Source organism: Tympanuchus pallidicinctus, unplaced genomic scaffold (genome assembly GCF_026119805.1).
Source record: "Tympanuchus pallidicinctus isolate F22 unplaced genomic scaffold, pur_lepc_1.0 scaffold5, whole genome shotgun sequence".
In the NCBI taxonomy this organism is placed as follows: Eukaryota; Metazoa; Chordata; class Aves; order Galliformes; family Phasianidae; genus Tympanuchus; species Tympanuchus pallidicinctus.
In genome coordinates, this window is record NW_026294769.1 from 62,286,188 (window position 1) to 62,309,594 (window position 23,407).

Here is a 23,407-nt window from a genome sequence, read left to right on the forward strand (position 1 = left end):
AGAGTTCATTTCAATTTATTACTCCTTCTAAGTGGAGTAATCTAAATTAAAATCTCCTTGAATCAAGACCTCATTTCTATCTTAGAGTATTCTAACTGTATCATAAAAATCATTCATCCTCTCTTATATCTGGCAAAGCTAAAATGGATTTGCGGTGAAAAGGGGCTTTTTTTTACCAAATGGACTCATACATATAAGGTAGTTGGCCTTACAGAAAAACTCTCCCCAGGATGTCCACCTCTCAGAGCATCAGATCTTTCTGTATTCTGTAGCCAGCACACTCTTATTATTTACCTTTTTATCCCTACAGGATTACCCATCCAGTACATAGGAAAACACTATCAAGATGCAAGGTTACAGTTTTATACCAATTATGGTATATGAATTATTTTTTTTTTGCTTTCATCTTCTTATTTAAACAATTAGGAAGAAATCAAAACAAATAGCCAGCTTGCATTAATTGTAATCAACATTACAGTAATCATTCTGATTTTCATGTTTTCAGTGTTTTGGTGATGCACTGAAAGAATTTTCTGAACAGACTTTATTCTAATGTTACATCTTTATGCAAAGGTAATGAAAGTTGGAAAGCAAGGAATGGAAGATTTGTTCTCCTGACAAAGGCTGTAAAATCTTTTAGAAGACTTACTCAGTCACATCATGTTCTTTTCGTGGTTCTATTATGTCCCACTTGTATTACACATCCCACAGTCAGTTCATGAAATACCGTTAACAAAACTTGTTTTATACACACGTGAATTGGCATACATGCATAAAATAGTTTCTGCAGATATTTTATGTCCAGAATCCCAAATGTCCTTACATATTTCTTCAATATTTTTCTCTTTATTTCTTGGCTTTCTCAGTTATTCTTATGATTTTTCAAGTACAAAAAAAATAAAAAATAAAAAAATAGGAAAAAATGTTTCAAAATGCCCATATTCAGCAAAGCACTTCAGCAAGTACCTACCTTTAATGATATAGATGGTTCCCTTGAAGTCCTTTGGACTTCTGTGCTAAAATATCTTTGCCATTTTAGTCTCAACACTGAATAGTCTGTGCATCAAAAGCACTCTTCAGCACATGCTTAACTCTAAGCCAAGCACAGTTCTACTTTAATCCTTAAAACCAAGAATGTACTTAGAGAGTCCAGGGGACTCAGTGACTGATGCAGTCTGACTGACTCAGATAGATTACTGCAACTGAGCCTTCTTTCCATGTCTTGGCACACTATAATGAGGTCTTGGTGCTCTGAGGAAAATCCAGCCACATCATTCCTCTTATCTGACATGTGCTAGGAGGTGTTTTCTGAATGGTTAGGATGCAAGAAACCCAGGGTACTTCAAAAGATACACCTGGATACTGCTCTGGGTGCTGATCATATTGCTGCCGGGGAAAATGTAGATGCTAGAAGCAAAAAAGGGTCTGTGACATATGGCTGGAGAGGAGAGGGGGTTGCACGTGGACTGGGTATAAAACACACAAGCTGTTTAGTCCTTAACAGGGGCTTACCTCACACAAGAGTATGCAAGGTCTCATTTTCTAAAATGCCTATACAGAGTCCTCAATCAGAGCTCCTTGTAGAGTCAGGCTGTATGCTTGGGGTTGTGCCTTTAGAGCTGAGAAAATAAAAGACAGTAAATACGTATGTGATTTAGCTTTAAAGCACCATGTACATAGGCTGCTTTTTTTAGCTCAGTTTCTAGGTCTTCCCTTTCAGTCTAAGCTAGATCTTGCCATGGCGTTGGAACACATGCCTCTATATTCTGTGATTCACTTTTTTTCAAGAGCGCATGAATGTGCTGTAAAAGAGACACACTACTTGCAGCCTTGTGGAAATTGTCTTGAAAGGAAACATCAGCCTCAAGAACTGACAAGTCTTACAAGAACAAATCTGGATCTTCCAACACCTTCCTCCAGCTTTCTGATTGATTTTTTCATGCTGTCAACCTCTTCTACCTCCTTTAGAGGAGAAAGTCTACTGGAGCCCAAAATAGAAACATTCCCACCGTGCTCTAAAATGTAGCTTTTCTACGCAATTGCTGTTGCCCCTACAACTCTCAAAAAAGTGGTGAGTGACCACACTTAGCTGTCAACCAAGCTATAGTTTAGATTTGAGTGGACAACACTCAGGAAAAGTATGATAAACACTCTATGTCTGTCCAATTGCTTATTTGAAGCAACGCCTGGAAGACATGTTCCATGTCCAACTGCTGTCTCGCCTCAATGAGGAAAGTTAGCTAAACTGAAACTAATGCGTCTCCAGCACAGCTCCTTGATGCAGAGTAGAATGAACCACACACTATGGACTTAACTCTGATTGCCTCTTCCTTGGCATTAAAGTCAAGACATCAAAATGATTTCAGATCAAACACCTTTAATACAGGAATTGTGAATGAAGTCATATGAAATCAGGATGTAGCTCTTCTGGTACTTAAGCATACTCTTCTCTAGCCTGTGCTTGAAATTAGTGACAGTAAAATTCCTAATTCCCAAATGTTTCATTAAAAGCACACAAAAAGAAAAATAGGATCTCGTACATAGAAAGTTGTGGTGAGATAAGGAAAAGTGAAGATATATCACATTGTCCACTCTGCATTAGTCTTTCATTAAAGGTATTTGCTGGGAGCAAGGGAAGGAAGAAGTCAATTTTTCAGAAGATAAATCTGCTTCAAATTGGTTTTGCTGGCAAATACTGAGTGTAGCATATTGCAAACGTTGTCATCAAGACCAGATTTCATAGGTATCTAACTTATACTACAAGATATAAGAGCTTATTTAGGCAGCCATCAGATTCAGGCTGTTACAGAAAATTTACTTTTCTGAGAAAGTCTGACCTAGATCTCTTTCCACAAAAAGTTCCTTAAGATAGAATTTAACCCACTGAGAAATTCGACAAATTGTAAGCTTTCATAAAATCTAGAATCCCTCTTTGGGAACAGGAAAGTTAGAAGACGTCTCTATCTCTGTGGAAATCTCCTTCCCTCTCCTTCCTGAACGCAGTACCAAATGCTGTCACACAATTGGAACAAAAGTGCTCTACAAAGTAAGAAGCTGTTTCTCCCTGATCTGGCCTGAGGTAAAAAGAAATGTCAATATACATGTAACTGCTAGCTGAACCATGAAAAGCTAGGAGCAATGGTTTGGCAGCAAAATTAGTTTAGTTCAAAGCAGCAAATATGTTGTGGCCTTATTGCTTTAGGCAGGCATTTATCAACGTTAGTGATAGGATCCCACAGAGAAACTGGGCAGGAGTTCAAGAGTCAGAGAGGCATTAACCATACCTCCTTGTGTGGAACAGTGGCTTTTGAGGAGCAGTTGATAGGGATCAGTCATCCTCCCCTAGATCGTCTGAGACTGTTCTTTCCAGCTGTCCATTAATGCCTCTTTGCCCGCTCTGTTCTGAAAAGGAGCATTTAGTACTCTTAATAAATCAGTAAGACAACAATATTTGTTATTATTCTAGTTTTATTCTACTGATATTAAACCACAGCTCCAAAACAATTGGCTTGGTAACAAAACCAGGGAGCAGGCAAAAATTTGTGATCTGAGCTAATGCTGAGTATGAGATTTCTTCTGCAACAAGGATGGAGAAAGGCCTTCAAACACAACTGATGATGAAGTAAAGCTGAACCGTGATCTTTGATTTTGGATGTTGAAGTTTGAAAGTGTTCACATAAGAGGTTTCAGTTCTCTTTGTTACATTTGTAGCATTTATTTATTATTATTACATTTATTATCACAAGGCAGTAGGCAAGGCATGCATTTTGACTGTATGAATAACACTAGCAGTCTGAAGCGTTACACTGTCTTCCATCACCCAACGTTCAATACGGGAGACAAATCAGTAGCACAGGTAATTGTAGCCTGCCCTATTACTTACACAAAGTGCCATGGGCAAAGAACAACATTTCCATCAATCTGATGATCACTTACTGATTGCTTTGTTATTGACAATTTACCCCATGGATTATTTGGAACTGTGGCAAATGACACCTGCGTCCACTTTTGTATTCATGTAACTGAAATTGCTCAGGCATGAGATGAAGAGTTTTGATGGCTTAAATGCTTAAGGAATTGAAAATGATGACAGAGAATATATAAAAACATATTGTTTGTCCTTGAGACAGAGATGGTATGTGCACGAGGCTGGCTAAGTTCATGCCTTCCTTGTGTCTCATCTTTCTAAATAACATTTATGTGGGATTGATATGAGCATAAACCCAGCTCTAGTTCTCAGATCTTACAGGATTTGGGGGACATATGGGAGAATGAACACAGACATTCAGGTGATCTTGCATATGAATCTGTATAGACGTATTTTCATCCAGGAGGTTTTAGATGTGGAGTTATTCTCCTCAATCAAAACAGATATAGAGACAACATCTCTAGACTGAGCATGGTGAACAGGGACTCTCCAATGACTACACAGTATTAAATTTCTACTTCCAGTTATATTTTATATGAAAAGCTGATTTTTCAGTATGATGTGAGAAGGATGCTCCCAAGGCATTGGAATACCTTCTCCATGGATCCTTGAGTGCTTATAGAATCACAGAATCATCTAGATTGGAAAAGACTCTTTAAGATCATCAAGCCCAACCATCCACCTAACTGCAAGTCTATCACTAGACCAGATCCTTAAGTGCTACATATGTCTTAAATACCTCCAGGGACGGAGACTCCAGTATCTTCCTGGACAAACTGATCCAGTGATTAGCTACATACTGCAAAGAAATACTTCCTGATATTGAATTGAAACCTCCTCTGGTCCACCTAGAGGCAGATTCCTCATGTCCTATTACTTGTCACCTGAGAAAAGAGACCAACATCCACTTTGATACAACTTCCTTTCAGTTAGTTGCAGAGAGCAATGAGGTCTCTCTTCAGTACTCCTTTTCCCCAGACAAAATAACTCCAATTCCTTCAGTTGCACCTCATGTCTTGTTTTCCAGTCTCTTTACTGTGTTTGACACACAGGCTCAAGGAACTCAATATCCTTCTGACAGTGTGGAGCCCAGAAATGATCACAGTAGTCAAGGTGTGGTCTCACCAGTGCCACATGCAAGGTAGCAATCACTTCTATAAAGTTGCTGCCAGTTATCTGACACAGGCCAGCGTGCTATCAGCCTTCTTGGCCACCAGGGCACACCACTGGTTTACACATCTTTGCAGCCTCTCTTCCTTGAGTTTATACAATTGTATGTAGTTCATAGAACCCAAGTGGAGAATCAAACATTTAACCTTGCTGAATACGAGGGCTGCTCTGAAAGTAATGCCTCCTATTTTATTATGTTGGTCTATGACTTAAGGGCAGATGTTGGTGGTATGGCAGTAGAGGATGAACCTTCCTGACAATATTCTGTTATATATTGTTGCCATGTGACAGATGACAACAGAGGAGCAGTCTGACAAAATGCTGTCTGACATGGGAATGTGTATGAAGCAAAGGTGTGGAACCGAATTCTTCCATGTGGAAAAAATTGAACCCACTGACATTCATTGACAAAAAGAATTAAGAAAACTGGTCCCAGTAATGAATCCTGGGGAACACCATGTGTGAGCAACTCCCAGCCTGATTTTACTCTATTCACAATGACCCTTTGGGCCTGGCCATTCAGCCATTTTTTACCTAGAGAACTGTACATCTATCCTAGTCATGAGCAGCCAGTTTCTCCAGGAGAAGGCTGCACTGAGCCCCTTCCTGCAGAGCACTGCTAGCTGCAACTGTAGAAATGCTTGGAAGAAGACTTTGAGGTCTCTGAGAGACCCAAATGATGGCATATCAATACTCCTATGGCGCACAGTTGCAGGGGGGTTTGTTTACTGGCATTTACAGTTCAGTTGAGTGAGAATCAGTTATTTAGCAGTTTTACACCTGAAATATTTGTTGCAGTTCCTTGTAACAATTCTTATTCCATGCCAGCATTTTTGCCCCCTTTATGAGAAGAACTCAGGAAATGGCTGTATCCATAATTCTCAATATTTTGTTATTTCTCAGGTTGTCATCTAGAATAATGATGGAAATGGCAGCTAAAATTTATGGTGTGCTGAAGGCCCATCTGTGGGAAGCTAATTGTTTTTCCTCAGCTACTTCCATATTTATTTTCTTCTTCATCATCTCTGTAACTGCATTTGAACCAGAGGCCACAGCAATCATGGCAACCACCCACACTGACAGCACATGCTTTTATTTTTCTTGGCAACAATTATTTATCCAGCTTGTCAAGTTGCTGATGACATTGAAATAGCATCTGTTCCACACTGTCTGCATTACTTACTGCAGGGAGACACAGTTCTCTGGCCTGTTTTGTTGATTCTTGTGATGTTTCTCTCTGTTTAAGTTTCCTGTATTTGGCATCCTTTCTTTCTCTTGGCCTTGGCTTGTGCACCATATCCTTCTTCATTTTATTAGTTTACATGCTGCAGATAGGTAACTATTTCATTCTTGCAATGAGCCCTTTCCAAAGACTAGTCTCTAAATCTTTCCATTGTTGCCTGTGCTGTCATGGAGCTGTGCTACCCGTGCATAGTCCCTGGAGCGAAGCTTTACTTGCTCTGCAACACTTTTGTGCTAAAATAAAAAATTGCTTGAAAAACAATATAAGACTAATGTGCAACAGTCAAAATAGTTGCAAAAAGAGACAGTAAGCTAAGCATGCCTGCTACCTCAGATGTTGAAAGCTGTGACTCTCAGAAACAGCACAGTAATGATCACCCTATGGTCCTGCTGTCTCTAGGAGAATTGGGTTATGGTTTGATACCACAGCCCTTGTCTGATAGAGGCAGTTCAGGTAGAAAAAAATCATTGAATATCCTGAGTTAGAAGGAGCCCATAAGGCTCATAGACCCCGCTTCCATCCTCGGTCCTCCAAGGAGATACTATGTAGTATGAGTTAGATATGTGTAGCACACCTTATTTCCAAGATCTTTCAAGATCCATATTTTAATCCTCAATTTATCTTACTTGAAGGACATTTCATAGAACTGTAAGCAGCTGGGCTCTGAAGAGGGCCATGTGAATGTGGTTTGTCTGCATTTTTTCAATAAGTTTATCTTTTTGCATAATTCTATACATTCAAATCTTTTTTCCAACCAAAGTGAGACAAAGAGTCTTTTTCATTACCAGAAAGTATGTAGGTATTACCATTGCAGAAAGACTGTTCCTTCCTCCAGTAATAGTTTCACTCTGGACTGCCTAGCTACATGCATTATGTAGAAAATGTGAGTGTATTAATCTAGTTATCTAGGCACTTACTGTGAAGATGGTGAAGACTTTGTATTTAGTACAAGAAAACAGAAAGCTACCTGTAATGTATTTTTAAAGCATTTCTTAGAAAAAAAAAAAAAGTGAAAAGCTTATTGGATTTGGCATATTTTAGCAGGTACCACATTTAGGGCCAGAAGTCTTGTACTTCAGCCATCTCTAACATGTAATACTTACAGTTCCTAGATTTGGAATAGATATTTATGCTGTCCTTAAATAAACTGTAAATAGAAAAACATGTCTAGCATTCCTGTTGGATCCATTGCATAAATGGACAGTCCCAGAAGGCTGATAGGTTTACTGTTACTAGAGCTATACACAGGTGTCAAGCATGGCTAGAATAGGTACCCTGAGTATCACCTCTACTTTTTAAATTGTGAACTTGCTATTAATTGCCCTGTTGTGCATATTTGCCTGCTAGCAGGATCCCCTCTGTGACTTTGCTTTCAAACTATAATTCGCATCACTTACTTCTGGTGTTCTGAAGTAATTCCTTTCCTTCTGTATGAGACCATATGCCTTAATTGCCTTAAGGAAAATACACCTCTACATTTTGGAGAACTGCTATCAGACTGATATAAATATATGTAAGAGATATTAAAGAATGGATGATTGAAGATTATAAATAAATATAAGAAATCTTGATTATCTGCACTGTTCTTAGGGAGTGCACTGTAGAACTACTCGGCCTCAGTGCTGCTTTATGTCAGTCCCTTGCAAGGTTCAGTGCTGCATTAACTGTATGCCTAGAGCATTTGACATTCAAGCTTAATCTACCACACTAAATCACACGCATGTGTGATTCTTGGCAAATTAATGAACTTTTTGCTTTAATAAAAATAACTGCACTGTCCTTGGACTTGATAAAAAGAGACTAACCCTACTAAATTTCAGTCAGAAGTGAGCTATTCCACTTACTAGTCAATATTATTTGGTAGATCTCTGTGATTAAGCTGAAACAGTCTCCTGAGCAAATTCCACCATGAGTAGTGACTATTCCAACCCCCTTAGGGCACGTCTATACAGGAAGGAACAAACTGAACCATACCCTTTGCTAACACTCTGAAAAGGCCAGATGTAATCTAACGCAGGTCCAAAAGCAACATTAGTGTGGCACTGTGCCCAAGCTAATAAGTCTTGTTGACAAGACTAGGACGAGATACAGAAGTAGACTGGTGCTGCGCCAACACTTTCCCCTCACGTTACCACTCGTAGCTGTCTTCTTTCACAGGGTATTTCCTCTTCAATCCCACATTTTGGTAATCACTGATGCCTCAGACTACACATGGCTCGAACACTTGAGCAAGGAGGGTGGTCTTATTCCCCGGACACTGGATCATGCTGCATCCAGGCTGCTCTCCAGCCATATCCACAAGATCAGATTTCCTGCATGTTCACACTGTCACATCACACCCAGACCCATGTGTGGTTTCTCTCTGCAAAGCTACACAGCCCATGCAGGTTCTCAGTTATCTCTCATTGATCTGCATGCACATCACATAGCAATGACTGCCATGAGGCAGGGCATTGGGAGGAGGTCTTCATGGAGATGTCTCCTGTGCAGGAGTGGTAGACCTAGGCTTGCCATGGGTCTTGTCGTGAGGTTATCTCTCACTGCTCCTGCTGATGTCAAGCCACGTGTGTTCTTTCTGGCATGGGCATGAAACATGGCATAGGCAAACTGGACCTGTCATACCAGAACACCTACTCTGAAATTACTTGTGAAAACATAGAATAATAATCTATGCAGGCTGATTCTGTCACCACTGGGACAACTACAATTTTGCTGGTGGTGTGTTTGCACGTGTTCTTGGCAGAGATGGAGATAGAAATGTAATCTCACAGAGAGGGTAAATGATGAACACGGCTATATCCTGTTGGTGGAGCAGAACTGCTTCCATCCTTTGGCATCTAGGATTTGCATGCCAGAGCAGAGCAAAACATTTATCAGCCTTGCAGGCCCTTTCCCTTTTCTGCCCTTTATTCTACTTGGTGTCCCTCTTCCACTCTCCCATTTTTAAAAGCCATATTTAGTGAATCTCATTGATCTTTACTAACTCACTGTCTTTACACTGTAATATTCAGGAGAAGGAAACTCCTGCCCAGACTGTAATTTATTTCATCCTGAACAAGAGTTTATAGCACAGTGAATGTAATGAAGTTTCTTCGTATCACAGCTCCTCTGAAGACCCTGTAGACACATCATTTCCACTGAAAGTGAGCGAGCTTAGGTTGTCCAGAATTGACTGAAGTGGCTGTTCACTATATTGTCTTTAACTGCATAACTAAGAAACAATCTTTACAGTCCTATCTTTGATCATACCCCAAAATAACAGCCCAGTCCTGGGTAAGCATGGAAATCAGGGAACAACCAAGAGACCCTTACGTTCAAGGTGAGCTGCCTGAAGATTTCTGCTTTGTCCAGAGTTGTCTTGTTGCAAGTTGGATACTTGCACAAGAGAAATCCTTAATCATGGGTTTCTGCATACAGTCATAGTACTCCCATGACATTTTTTGCTGTTACCTTCTGAAATATCACCAAATTGAACTTATGCAAATTGAACAAGCAAAGCCTAGCTGCCTGAACCTTATCTTGATTTTTCCCTCCCAGTGCTCATACTCACATACCATGCTTCACCCCCACAAACAGACTCCTATCTCTCCAGGCCTTTGGGTGCTTTTATGGTCATGCAAGTACAATTCTTTGGAGATAGTCTGCGGGTTTTGTTGTTTGCCGATGGTCTTTGTAATTGACCTCACAGACTAAAATAAGTAGGTCTCAGTAGAAGCAAAGTGAACTCTGATTCAGAGATGCCCAAACTTCTAAGATTCTTCATAGGAAAACTTTTGCCTTTGAGGGGAAGACTATATCATGGTGCTATCAAGTTTCTAACCCTTGATGTCTTGGGATGAGGACCTTGGAGGACGCCTCAAAATCATGCCCAGAGCTGCTCTCAGTGCCTGATGTTTGAATAGGATGCATGGTTCTCAGGACTGACCAGACAGAGCAGTGTAAGTAGTGATTCTCATGATTTCTAATAAGAAAAGGGCCAGCCTTTGCTAATGCTAGGGGCTTATACAGTAATATATACTGAAATATGCCAAGAAATATCTTCTAAATGTTCGTAGAAAATCCATACAATTCTTAGAAAGACTTTTGTGGCCACAGATACAGGAAATATTTATTTTCTTACTGTGGTCATGGATGTAATCAGTTAACAGATAGCAAAGGAGCAGTCTGGGAACAATAGGGATTCAGCAAGACTGTTCTCCACACTCTGTATTGTGAAACCACAGGCTAGAGGGATGGGGTTTGGGAAGGAATCACAGAGTATCAAAAATGAATTTTTAAGCCTTTGGCTAGATTGCTTTGTTAGGTAGAACAGAATTTTACCGTGGAATATGAAGTATGAGGGCTTTCTGAGGTCAGATACTGACTTGGCACTATGAACCCATTATCCAGAGGCAGATTTTAAATGCATTGGATTGACATGAGGGTGAATCGTTATGTAAAGAAGAACTCTGGATATATCCACACAAAAACTGAGCAGACACACTCTGAACTTTATCATTTCACGTTACAATGCTCCTTTACTGCATAGCAATGATGGAATTACCATTGCAAATGACATCATAACAGATCTGGACTGGTATTCTGGGAAAGAAATGCAACAGAGTCAAGAAAACAGAGGTAAAATGAAACAGATCAAAAAGTAACAACTTGAAAGAGCCCCTGTGGCTGGCGTAGGAAATTGGACGGAAAAGGTACATTATCTCTTAAGGCAGGTGGATTTTCAAGCTGCCATAGACTTGGGTGAACATGGGGTATGATATTCTCTCAAGTTGATTAAAGTGCTGTTGTTGATTTCAGTGGTACAAGATTGAGTCCCGGGGTCAGTTCTGTGCAGGAGAGGGTGAAGAGAAGGTGTTATGTAAAGAAAAGGAAATAAAAGCAGAAAGGAATTTTCTGACTGCCTTGATTCATGGACCTCAGCAATAATTGCATATTACCTCTCTGCCCACAAGCAATGGACTCAGTCAGACCCCTATGAATCAGACAACATACCTGGAAGCTGATTTAGCCCTCAGAGGGAGACACACACAGGTGGCTCTCAGCCCCAGCTGGGTCTCAAAGGCTCCCTCTGATTTCTGAAAAGCAAAAAGCTTCTCCACTGATTGCTTAGAATACAAAAAGAAAGATTCTGCTCTGACAGTTGACCTAGATTGTTTAGCTTGCACACTACTGTGGTGAGCATAGAGACATAGTACAGGCACTCAAATAAGGTTCTTTAAGGATTAAATCTGAAGAGCTTCTTTTGAGGTTTGGGGCTGATAATTTTGCTAAGAAACAGATGGAAGCGTGGCTTGTTTGCACTGGTTATCACTTCCATGGCACAACCAATAAACATTGAAGAACAATGTTTGGTCAGACCAAAAGTCTTCCTAGTCCAATATACTGTGCTCAACAGCAGCCCTAAAAAAGGACTTGTGTAAAAGTGAGCACAGTAAGCATGTATGGATTTTCCCATGTATGTTTATTCTGCCAGAGAGCAGGCATTGTCAGCACAGGGCATCCTAATCCAAACATAGGATTCTGTGGTCTGTTTGTCCTCATGAGTGTGCACAGCCTCCCCTGAACATTAATTAATATCACATGACTATAATATCAGCACCAGCTTTGCAGTGTGAAGACGTGTGGCAGAAATCATCTCTGACAGATAGTGAAACTAAGCGGAGCCACAATGAACAGAGAAAAGAAGATTTAGCTTCTTTTAGAGATTGTTTTTTGTGTTTTTGTTTGATTGACTTTTTATTTTTTTTTAAACCCTTAATCTACACACAGGTTTTAAGATAGCTTGTGGAAGAGCATGTGCTGCTCTTTCTCTGTTTATATTATGAATGATGGTGCTACAAGAAGAAAAAGATATTAGTGCTGCTAGCCTGGGAAAATTGTGCAGTTCTTGTAATAACTAGTTCCTTTCTGTGCCTTTCCATCAGAGGTGTGAAAAGGAAACAATCGGCTCAAATCTGCAGTCAAGGAAGTGGTGAAGGACCTTTTGACAGATGGGAAGAGAGAGGTGGTCCACTTTAGGACAGAGATGCTTATTACAGTTGTCTGATTTTCACTGGATGTTTTCCAGCTCTGCAAATCAAAAACTCTTGAAGACTACAGAAAGAAAAACATCAGCTTCCAGATAATTAGATACAATCATATTTTTAAAAGTATTGTTAGTCACAGATAAATACACCAATTTCAGTATTTACTTTTTGACTACATGAGCTTGACAAATTAATTCCAATTAGTTCCTGTGATTTAAAATATGAGTGTGCAAGAAAACAGTATGAGTGACTTGTACCCTAAGCAACACAGAAGCCTCAAAAAATCCCAGCATTGAAATCTGTCATTCCATGGCATAAATGCTATAGATTTCCCAAAAAGTTCCAATAAGATTTGCCAGCATAAATACTCACTTGCACAACTTTGTAAGTCAGATAGCAGAGTTGTGCTGTGGTCACTTCAAAAGCTAGATAAGTTGCTGGAGTTATTTCACAGAGCTTTGAAGTATGTATGAGGAAGACACAACCTGAGGAAAAAAAAAATAAAAAATAAAGCAATACAGACTTTTCATTAAAGCCTTTCCATCCATAAAGTTCTGCAGACTGAACTGCATGAAATACTCTCTGAAAATCCCATCACAGCTCTTTGGTATAGTCAGAAACACGTTGAATGGCAACTGTTGTATTTGTCAAATAATATTAGAGCCTGTAAGTGAATTCAAAGTATCTAAAGCTAAGGATAAGACAATTTAAAAGTTGAAATTGTATGAGCAAGCTGGAGAGAAGACTTGCCTGCTGGAAAATATTTTGCATATATGCTTTTCAGCAGTGTGTCAGCTCCTCAGGAGTGACATCACCATAAACCCCTTGCTGGTGCAGCTGATTTGAGAACTTGTCGCTATTGCTAGCCCATAGAAATAGCAGATGTACATTATAAACAAAGCTCTTTTTAAGTGAATAAGAGACCATTTCAGAACTGTAGGCACATAGGGCTGGAAGAGACCTTGTGAGGTTGCCCTGTCTCTCCTCTTGCTCTGAGACAGGATGAATTACACCAGACATACCTGTCAGATAGTTATTTAAGCTGCTTTAAAAGACCTCCAGTGAATGAGATTTCACAATATTTCCAAGGAGGCTGCTTCAGCATCTAACTATTCCTTCCTATATTTCCAAATATACAACTCTCAAAATGTACTGTTTACTAATTTGAGACAGTCCACGTGACTACATAAATGTATCTCTCTGTGTACTTGGTTTGCTCTGTCTTGAAGAATCTTATTTCTGCAAGTTCCAGGTTAAGTCATTCGTGCAACTTCCCCTTCATTTCTGAAATTCATGCTGGAATGTTGTGTTTACATCACCTACAGAAACTCTAATCACACTCATCTGTTCAGTGTGATTGCTAATCTAGAATGTAGACTGGATGCCTCGGGGTTATTGATGATGTTGCAAATCTGAACAAAACTCAGCTCAATTTTAAGATTGGAGAATGAGTTTTTAGACTAGAGGGGAAACTCAGTCTTTATAACACAAAAAAGGGCAAATTGGATGTTATTTAGTAACTTTTGAAGAGAACGTTTCTACAAAGAAGTAAAATAGCTTTTAAATCTTTTGGAGGACTTGGTTTATCCAAATAATCTGTCAGTGTGAATTTCTTGTTATCTGACTGAAAAACGAAGAGCATCAAGCCAGAAATAGGATAAAACTGTCTTCAGCCATTGCATTTTGATCATTTACAGCAAGGACTGCCTCATTTGCAAGCATCCATCAAGCACTTTTTGAATATACTCTTCTCAAAGAAATGAAATGCACAGACACAAATATGGCTCGTGGAAAGCTATGTGAAAACTGAAGAACTGTTTTCATTGCTGGAAAGGAATTCACTTTGATAAACTGTTTACAAAACCTTTTGACAAAGGCTAATAATTCTGCCTCTCCTACTGAAGGCAAGCAGCCAATTAGCAGGAAATAAACACACCATAATAACAACCACTCCCACTGTTGTATGGTAGGAAAGCATCAGCTTACTTTACATTTTTAAGCATGCACTGAGAGAGCTTCACAGCCAATCGCTGGCTTGTTCTATGGCAAACAAGAAGTTAAAAAAAAATAATGTCTTCCAATATCCGTGTGATGGTACAGAGTGAGTTTAATCATTTCCCCTCCTCCCCAGGTAGATCAGCTCCGTGACTGAAGGAACACTGTGCACTGCTTTTATTCTCAGCAAGAGGTGATAACTCATTATAGGTGCAAAAATGAGCCTACAGCCTACTGCACATTGAGAACATGAGCATTGACTGAGGATAACAGGAACCTGGAGCAGGACTTTGTGAGACACAATGGAGTGCTTAACTCAATTAGGAGAGTTCACAGAGCTCAAAGCTATTACCATAACAAGCTGCTCTTCCAGTATAAACCAAGCATCGTACTTAGATTAAGTAAAAATTCACAAGTTGTAGTAAACAAAACAAGGATTTTTTTTCCTTTTTTTTTCTTTTTTCTTTTTTTTCCCCCTTGATTGAAGATTGGGAATAGGAAAAGTGGCTGCTAGCATTTTAATATTCTCTGTGATATTTCCTTTAAACTATAGTCCCCTAACTTCTTCTCCACAAGTGAGCCAAACTCACAGTTGGACTGGATGATGTTGGAGGTCTTTTCCAACCTTGGTGATTCTGTGGTTCTGTGATTCTATGAAATATCTCTCATTTTAATGTTTCAGTTTCTTACTTACTTGAATTCAATTCTTGGATAATTCTTGTTTGAACAGGATGCCAGCAACTACATTCAAGCCTCACGATGTTTGTTAGACCAGTAAGTGTGACAGTCTCCCTGATTTTCAGTCCCATTACTTCTTCTACTGATAGAATGAATGCTGTCTGTTCACCAACAACTGAATCAGTCTGAGTTTTAAAAAATGGAAGCAGTTGTGCTGGTCTTCTGCCAACAGTTTATGGTCCAGTTTGGCCTGGTTCCATGACTAATGGGGCTGGGGGACCTGTAGATCCATACCTCAGGAGACACATGATGGACCATGGTCCACATTGGCCAGTTCCCTCAGAACTCTGGGTTGCATCTCATCAAGATTCATGGACTTGTGGATGACTTACATGACATGGTTTATTCCTTTTGGCCAACTTTCATAATATGTATTAGAGATCTGCAGTGCAAGTGACAAATTATACTATTTTGCTACAATTTGTGCTTTTACAGGGGAGTTGCATTTTGTTTAGAAGTAAAACAAAAGGATTGAGCAGCATTAATTGTAAAGAAATATCCAGCCTTGCAGACACAGCTCACTCAAGTTTCTGTAGTTATTCATAGTCTTCTTTCATACCATCTTTCAAGTGCTGACGAGATGGAAATCCACCTGTGACATCATTTCTCTGAACTTGGAGGAAATCAAGAACAAATAATGGAAACTTCTGTAAAAAGAAAAAAAAAGATCATATAAAATAGAAATGTTCCCTATTTCTCACAGCATGATCACCTATGAGTATTTCAGCAGTATGAAGCCTGTAAATAGTTGATTGACCAGGAACCCTTGGTTATCTCTAGGCAGGTGCCGATCCAGCCCTCACTGAATTCAAGGGCAGCATTTCTGCTGGTTGATTTTAAGTCAAGAATTGGATATCTATTTTATCACTGAGTCATTTCAGTATGCACGTAATTTACAGCAGAAAACTACAGTTGTATTCAGTGTATTTGTAAATAGTAAAGCACTGACAGGGCAGTGAACTACATACTGACATTTAAAAGGGAACTGTAAGATTTCCCATCTTCTTGATGTTCCCCTTTTACAATTTTTTTTACTGTTGTCACTAGAAAGTCTGTTGAGAATAGACTAAAAAAAAAATTTCAAAAAATTAATATGTCCTGAAGCTTCTTGTAAGCTAATTCAGAATAATCTTGCAAAATCTGTATTCAAACACTCAGTCCTTGAATCTGTGAAGTTATCTGTATCACTTTAATCCCACAGAACTTTTTCGTTGACATAGCCACTATGCCTAAGGGAGTCATCTTGTTCCATCTGCCAGGTGTCTGGAATCCAGCTTGAACAATTTTCCATTCCCCTGATCCAAATCCAGAAAATACCCACGCTAACAAATACCATGACCTTTAAACAGAAAAATGAAATATTCCTTAGCTTGAGTCCTTCTTTCCTTACTACCAACTCTCAGCATGTTGATTTATCAAGCATTAGAAAAGTGAAATATTGTTTGGTTAACGTAAGGTGTAAGAGAATTGGGCTCAGTTGCAGAAGAAACTGCAAGATTTTCTTCATGCCATTAATATTGAGATTTTCATTCCAGTCTTGCAATGCACACATTTTGTTGTCCTCCCTGATCTGACCACCAAGAGCATACTTGCTCTCTTCACAATTCCAGGAGATGCTCATATTTATAGAATCAGAGAATCATAGTCTCATTAAGGTTGGAAAGACCACTAAGATAATCCAGTCCAGTTGTCTACCCATCCCCACCATTCCCATTAAGCCATGTCCCTCAGTACCACATCTCCATGTTTCTTGAACATCTTGCAAGATCTCCCTAGACAGTCTGTGCCAATTACTCACCACTCTTTCTGAGAAGAAACTGAAGCAGGAGAAGTGGCCAATCCCTACCTCACCACAACCTCCTATCAGGCAGTTGTAGAGAGCTATATAGTCTTCCCTGAGCCTCCTCTGAATCCTCCAGACTGAACAATCTCAAATCCCTCAGCCACTCCTCATAAGACTTGTGCTCCAGATCCTTTACAGCTTTTCTGCTCTTCTCTGGACAAACTCCAGGGCCTTAATATCTTTCTTGTAATGAAGGGCCCAAAACTGAATACAGTACTTGAGGTGTAGCCTCATCAGAGCTGAGTAAAGGGGGATGATCACCTCTCTGCTCCTGCTGGTAATGCTATTTCTGATACGAGCCAGGATGCCATTGGCCTTCTTGGCTGGCTCATGTTCATGTTCATGTTCTCACAGCATGAACACCTTAGAGGGCTAATGGGCACTATTAATAACTGTCTATCAGCTGCACAACTTCTCCATCTCCTTCTTCTCCTCTTTACTAGGGAGGGATTGCTGGCTCATGCTCAGCCAACTTTTGGCTAACACCCCCAAGTTCTTTTACTCTGTGCAGCTTTCCAGCTACTCTGCCCCTACTCTGTAGCAATGCATGGGGTTATTGTAACCAAAATGCAGGACTAGGCTCTTGATCTTGGCAAAGCTCACACAGTTGACTCAACCATCCATACAGACTATCCAAACCCCTCTTTAGGGCCTTTTTGCCCTCAGGCAGGTCAACACTTTCTTCCAGCTTACTGTCATCTACAAAGTTACGTGGGGGTCCAGTTGCTCCTCATCTCCAACAGCTTTTTTGGGCATTAACATTCAGCCAGATTCTCAAAGTCACTCAACTACATCTGATCCTGTTGGTGTATACACAGACCTAGGCCTGAAGTGAACAGTAGAAAGTTTTCTGTGCTTCCCACTGGAATAGCTTATGGCTGGAGTCCTCATTTGAGATATAGGAAATCATGGTGGAACTCTTTATTCTAGCCCCCACCGTACAAGTCCCTGTGAGTCAGGGTTTCACTGTGAGACTTGCTTTCTCATCAAGTGCACATTTAATTAATTTAGAGAGTGAGAAATTTGCAAGAATAAAGCTGGTTAGTGAGGGCAGGTTCCCTGAGACACAGGGTCAATCATCCAGAACGGAGTTTTTAACCTGAGTTTCCTGCGCAAGTTAAAAACCAGGAAGCTGACTGACCTCAGCAGTATCCTCCATCCCTTAACAAACACCTCAAAGACATGTCTGAGAATCGATCTTTCAGTGTCTAAATCGCCTGGGAATTAGTCATTACAAAACTGCAATTAGGTTTAGACAAGGCCATTTAAAACTCACCTCCTCTGAGGATGGAGAGCAGGCAGGAAGAGAGGAAAACAATGATGCCCCACTGTTTCCAACACCTTTAGTTTCAGTTCCAAAAGCTAATTGATTTTGGTACACAAAGGTGTTTTGCTGAAACTGTTGTCCTCACATTCCTTAGGTGTTAAACAGTCCCTGTTTCCTACTTTCCCTTCTGCATTTCAGCCCCTTGCATCTATTTCCAAAGGTAGATGAGAGTTTCTTATCTTAAAATGTAGTTTAAAACTGAACTCTACATCCCATTAATAATGGGAACTTCTAAAAAATGTCATAGGAGCTTATCACAGAATCACAGAACCATAGAATCGTGAAGGTTGAAAAGCCCATTAAGATCGTCTAACCATCAGCCCTTCTCCACCATGCCCACCAACCCATGTTCCTCAGTGCCACATCTACATGTTATCTGAACACCTCCAAGGATGGCCACACAATTGCTTCCTTGAGCAGCCTGTTCCAATGCCTCACCACTCTTTCTGAGAAGAAATTATTCCTAATATCCAACTTGAACCCCCCCTAGTGCAACTTAAAGCCATTACCTCTCGCTCTTTTGCTGTTACCTAGGAAAAGAGACAAACTCCCTCCTCACCACAACCTCCCTTCAGGGGGTTGTAGAGAGTGATATGGTTTCCTCTGAGCTTCCTCTTCTCCTTTCCTCAGGTGTGAATGACTGTCAGTTTTGTGTATTAAATAAACAACTGCACTCCAGTTGTACTACTTTAATTTGCATTGTGCTCCTTAGTTCATATTTAACTCTTCCAAATATTTGTCTGACAAAGACAGAAGCTTTTCTTTGCTTCAGTCCCATTGCCATCAGGGCTAGGATGAATCTAGAATTAGAAGTTCCTAACAATTTTTGACTTTTCACTGTGATTTTCTTTTTTTATTTGCAGGTAACATTTCCCATGCTCTACAGTACAAATGTGGCCAGATGAGACAGTTATTTGTCCGGATGAATCCTTTCCTGCAGTCTCAGTGGGATGCTGCCTACTCACTCAGCACTGTAAATGCTGAGCTGCTCTGCAATCAGTTATTAATAGTGCCTATTAGCCCTCTGAGGTGTTTACAGCATGACTGCAGAGGTCTGTACATTAGAAAGTCTGGGACACAGTGTGAAGGAAAGCACACCGAGCCACCTAACAGCACGCAGCTAACAGAGGCAGCAGTCTGTGCAAAGAGGAGCCAGGAGCTCAGCTTAGATCAGCAGATAGGGCAGTGGTGACGCCACGAGGCATGGTTCCTGCAGCCACTGGAGCAGCTACCCTGGAACACAGGGATGGGTACCATGGGGTTGCAAACAATGGAAGTTGTGTAGAATTTTTCTGGTTTTAAGCCTTTTTCTTTTAATAAGCTCTGTTGCAATATAATTAGTGGTGTTTGTTTCTAGGAGGCTGTTTGGATGCTGTGTACAGTTGCTGCAGGATCCCTGAGAGCTGACCCTCTTAAATTCAGACCTGAAAGACATGGAAATGATATTCAGGATAAAATAATCCTGTCCAAGAATGTGGGAACTGCAGACTTCTACCCAGAACAGGCAATGCACTGAATTTTGACATGACAGAGGACTATTATAGAAAAAAAGAAACGTTAGATTGAGCGATAAGCTCACTCTCTAACAATAAAAAATATTTATTATTCTGTTCAGCCTGTCAGGCCATAATAGAGAGAACAAAGTTGTGTAGGTGATGCAAATCACAGGACTTCCTCTTCCCATTTTTGTGATGATAAGTGTATGGAATAGCACATAAAAAGGATTTAATATATATGCACATATTTGACTATCTTAATCCTCTTAACTACTTCTCAGGCCAATCTCTTCCTGCATGATCATTAAAAGCAACCAGGGAACAGAGGTCCTATTCTAAAATCTTTACTATGAAATTCTATATATATGTTCATGCTGAGATTTTTTTTTATGTACTGACTTCAGCATTAAGCCAGAAAATACAACATCACTGAATCTAAATGAATACTTTCATAGAAATATATTAACAATCTATCTTGCACCAACATATATTTTGAGGAGGAAGTATCTATGAGATACAGCTTATGAGATAGCTCCTAGCCCTGGGAACCTAAACAAATAGACTTAGTTTCTAGTTTTAGGAATTGCTACTTTGTGCCTCTGTTTTCCCATTCGTAGGGCAGATAATGAGATCTTTCTCCTATAGAAGGCATTTTAAGATCTACTGGGGCTACTCTAATTAAGAAATAGTGATATTTGCTATTGCTATTATTTAAAATAATGAAAATGAATAACCCTTTGAATTAATTTTGAATTTTCCCAGCCTTCCCATTCGGATTTCTTGTTTATTATACCAGACCTACGCAGAATCACTTAATAATGTCAAATATAAACAGTGTGTTATTATAATGATTTTTAATATGTGAATAATATAGTCAGTCCACAATAAATATAAGTCAGGATCCCACACTGCTATTAAAACCACTGATGGAAATGTCTGCTTAAACTGCACATAACACAGCCTGTTCAGTAACTGCCCAAAGAACATAATACCCCTGAAGAAGCAGAATGAGGCACGAAGATGCCAGAAGCTGCTCTTTTCTGTTCACTGCATGGATCTATAATAACCCTGTGTGGAGCTGCTCTCCATTCAGCATGGCCAGAATCTTGGATGGGAGCAAGCCCAGGAGCTGCTTGCTGGCTCTTCCTCCTGAACTCATCCTCCTCTTAACCCATAAATTCACAATCCTTGGGTATCAGAAAAAGGAGGGAGGGCAAAGGAAAATAATCAATTTGTAGCTTCAGATGTACAGGAGAGAAGAAAGAGGGAAAACATTTGCTCGATCTTGTGTGGCTTTGGCTCACAGTTATTCGTATTAGTCAAAGAGGGCAATCTTACCCGCCTGAACTCAGTGTCAGTTTTCCAAGCACAGCCCAGGGTTTCTGTACCATTTTCTGTCTGATAACTCAGGCCCCCTCTTTATTTCCCACAATTGCTGCACATCTCTGCTCAAAGCTCTGTGTGCTGACTTTTATGTCTTTTTCCTCAGAGAGACTTTGAGAAATCAGAGCTCTTCAGCCTATCAGAAGTTCAACCTATTTTCACTAATGTGTGTTACCTGATGGTTCTCAATTATACTTTAATAGTCTCTTATGAGGGCTTTTATCAAAAAATCTTTTCAAAATCCAAGTGTGCTGTTTCCACTGGGTCACTGATATTAATACTCAAAAGAGCTCTAACAAGATTGAGAAGCACATTTTTTTCCTATCGAGAAACAGCGCTGCTTTGATCCTGAGAAGCTCTGCTTGCCGGAGCATTGTGCTATTCTCGCCCTAATTGAACCCTCAATCAGGTTCCCCACTACCATAATAAAGTTCACTGATCTGTAATGCCTCAGATGGCCCTGAGCTTCGTTTGAAGATAAGCACTATGCTAATGAGTTTTAAGTTTTCAGACCTCCTCTCTGTAAAGGCTGTAATGTATCCTTGTCAGAGTTGCTCCCGTTTAATGCTTTGTTTGTTTTCCAGTCGCTGGATGGGTATCAGTCAGCCTGTGTGATTTACTGCTCCTGGGTCTCACAGGCTGTTCCACAGATAACTTTCTCCTTAGGAGATTCAGTCTATTGAAGGCCATAATTTGATTTCAAACACAAAATGCCCTTTAAATAGATTTTGCCCACGTTCTATCATAAAGACTGATGCACCAGTGTACATTTTGCCATTATAGCTGATAGAAAAGAAAAAATCATGAGTGGAACTTTATTAAAACACGCTTTATTTTTCTTTTTTTTTTTTACCACATTATAAAACTCACTGGGAAACCACAGAGGAGAATTTGCTATGGCAAGATCAAGCCCAAGAACACAGGAACATCCCCGTGAGTTTCAGCACTTTAACCTGTGAAGAAAAAGCCCTTACAATCGGTCTGAATTCTCTTTTCAGGTGCTGTCTCTTCTCTGTAAAAGAAGCCCAAGGCAACTCCCAGCTCGGGTCTGTCAATCACATCCCTTACGGAAAGATGACTATGTGGAAGAAAAACCCCTATAGAGCTTAATTTAGAGTTCCTCGGTCAGGATTCTGCAATGAGGTGTGCCTCCTTCTCTAAGAGCCCACTACCTTCTGCTCACCGTGCAGGGAGCAAGGCAGTGCCTTCCTCAGGCGCCAGCTCCCCAAAGTGCACTATCCCATACATTTAGGAAAACAGTGCTACGTCCCATTTTTATGAGTAGACTTTTTCTGGTGTTTCTTAAAGGTGATACTTCTTGCTGGAAGACCCTTATGATGTTGTTGGGCTGTCACTATTTTTAAGAACCACTCAGGTTGCTTGTAATTTGTTGGTAGTGTGGCTGCACAGCTGAAGGGGAAAATATGAGCTGAAACAGGTACATTGATCTTCAACATTAAGCGGGAGAAATACATGCTCTTTTGTCCATAAATAAAATCTGTTAATTTTCCCTTTAAAAATACTTGGACGTTCACATTTAGAAAGTAGGACTTGGGAAAACTAGGGACACAATAATAGAATCATAGAATCATTAAGGTTCAAAAAGGCCTCTAAGATTATCTAGTCCAATTTTCAGCTGCCACTAATATTGCCCACTGAACCATGGTCCTCAGTGACACATCTACATTTTTCCTGAACACCTTCAACTGAACTGACTGGAGATGTGAATCCAAGCTGGAGCTCCTTCCTGTCTTAGGGCATATCTCCTCAAATTTGATCAAGGAATACAAGACTTTGAGAAATTACACATCTTCAGGAAAGATGTTATTTGAATTTTATATATATTTGACGAGAAGATTTGGATATGAAAAATCTTCAATCTGAGGGTAAAGACTGCTGAGCACAGTTACTGAGCACATAGGCTAGACGTGTGCCGGGCATGGATCAGTGCTGTGCAATGGCAGAAACTGGTGTTTGTCATGGTGGTACTTTCCAACATCTGCAAACTGTTGCCCTGAGAAACAGCAGAAGCTGCTGCCCCAGCTGCAGTGCTCCTGTCAGTCATTGAGCAAAGCACATGGAGCAAACCTTGCAAAGCCACTAATGCTGAATTCCTCCTTTTCCAGCTGGCTGAATTTGCAGCTCTGAGGCACTGATCGTATGCACACCACTTCAGCTAAAAACAGTGGTAAATGTGATCAGAGCACATTAATTAGAGATGCTCCAAATGTTTTGGCATGACAATACTTCATCCAAGT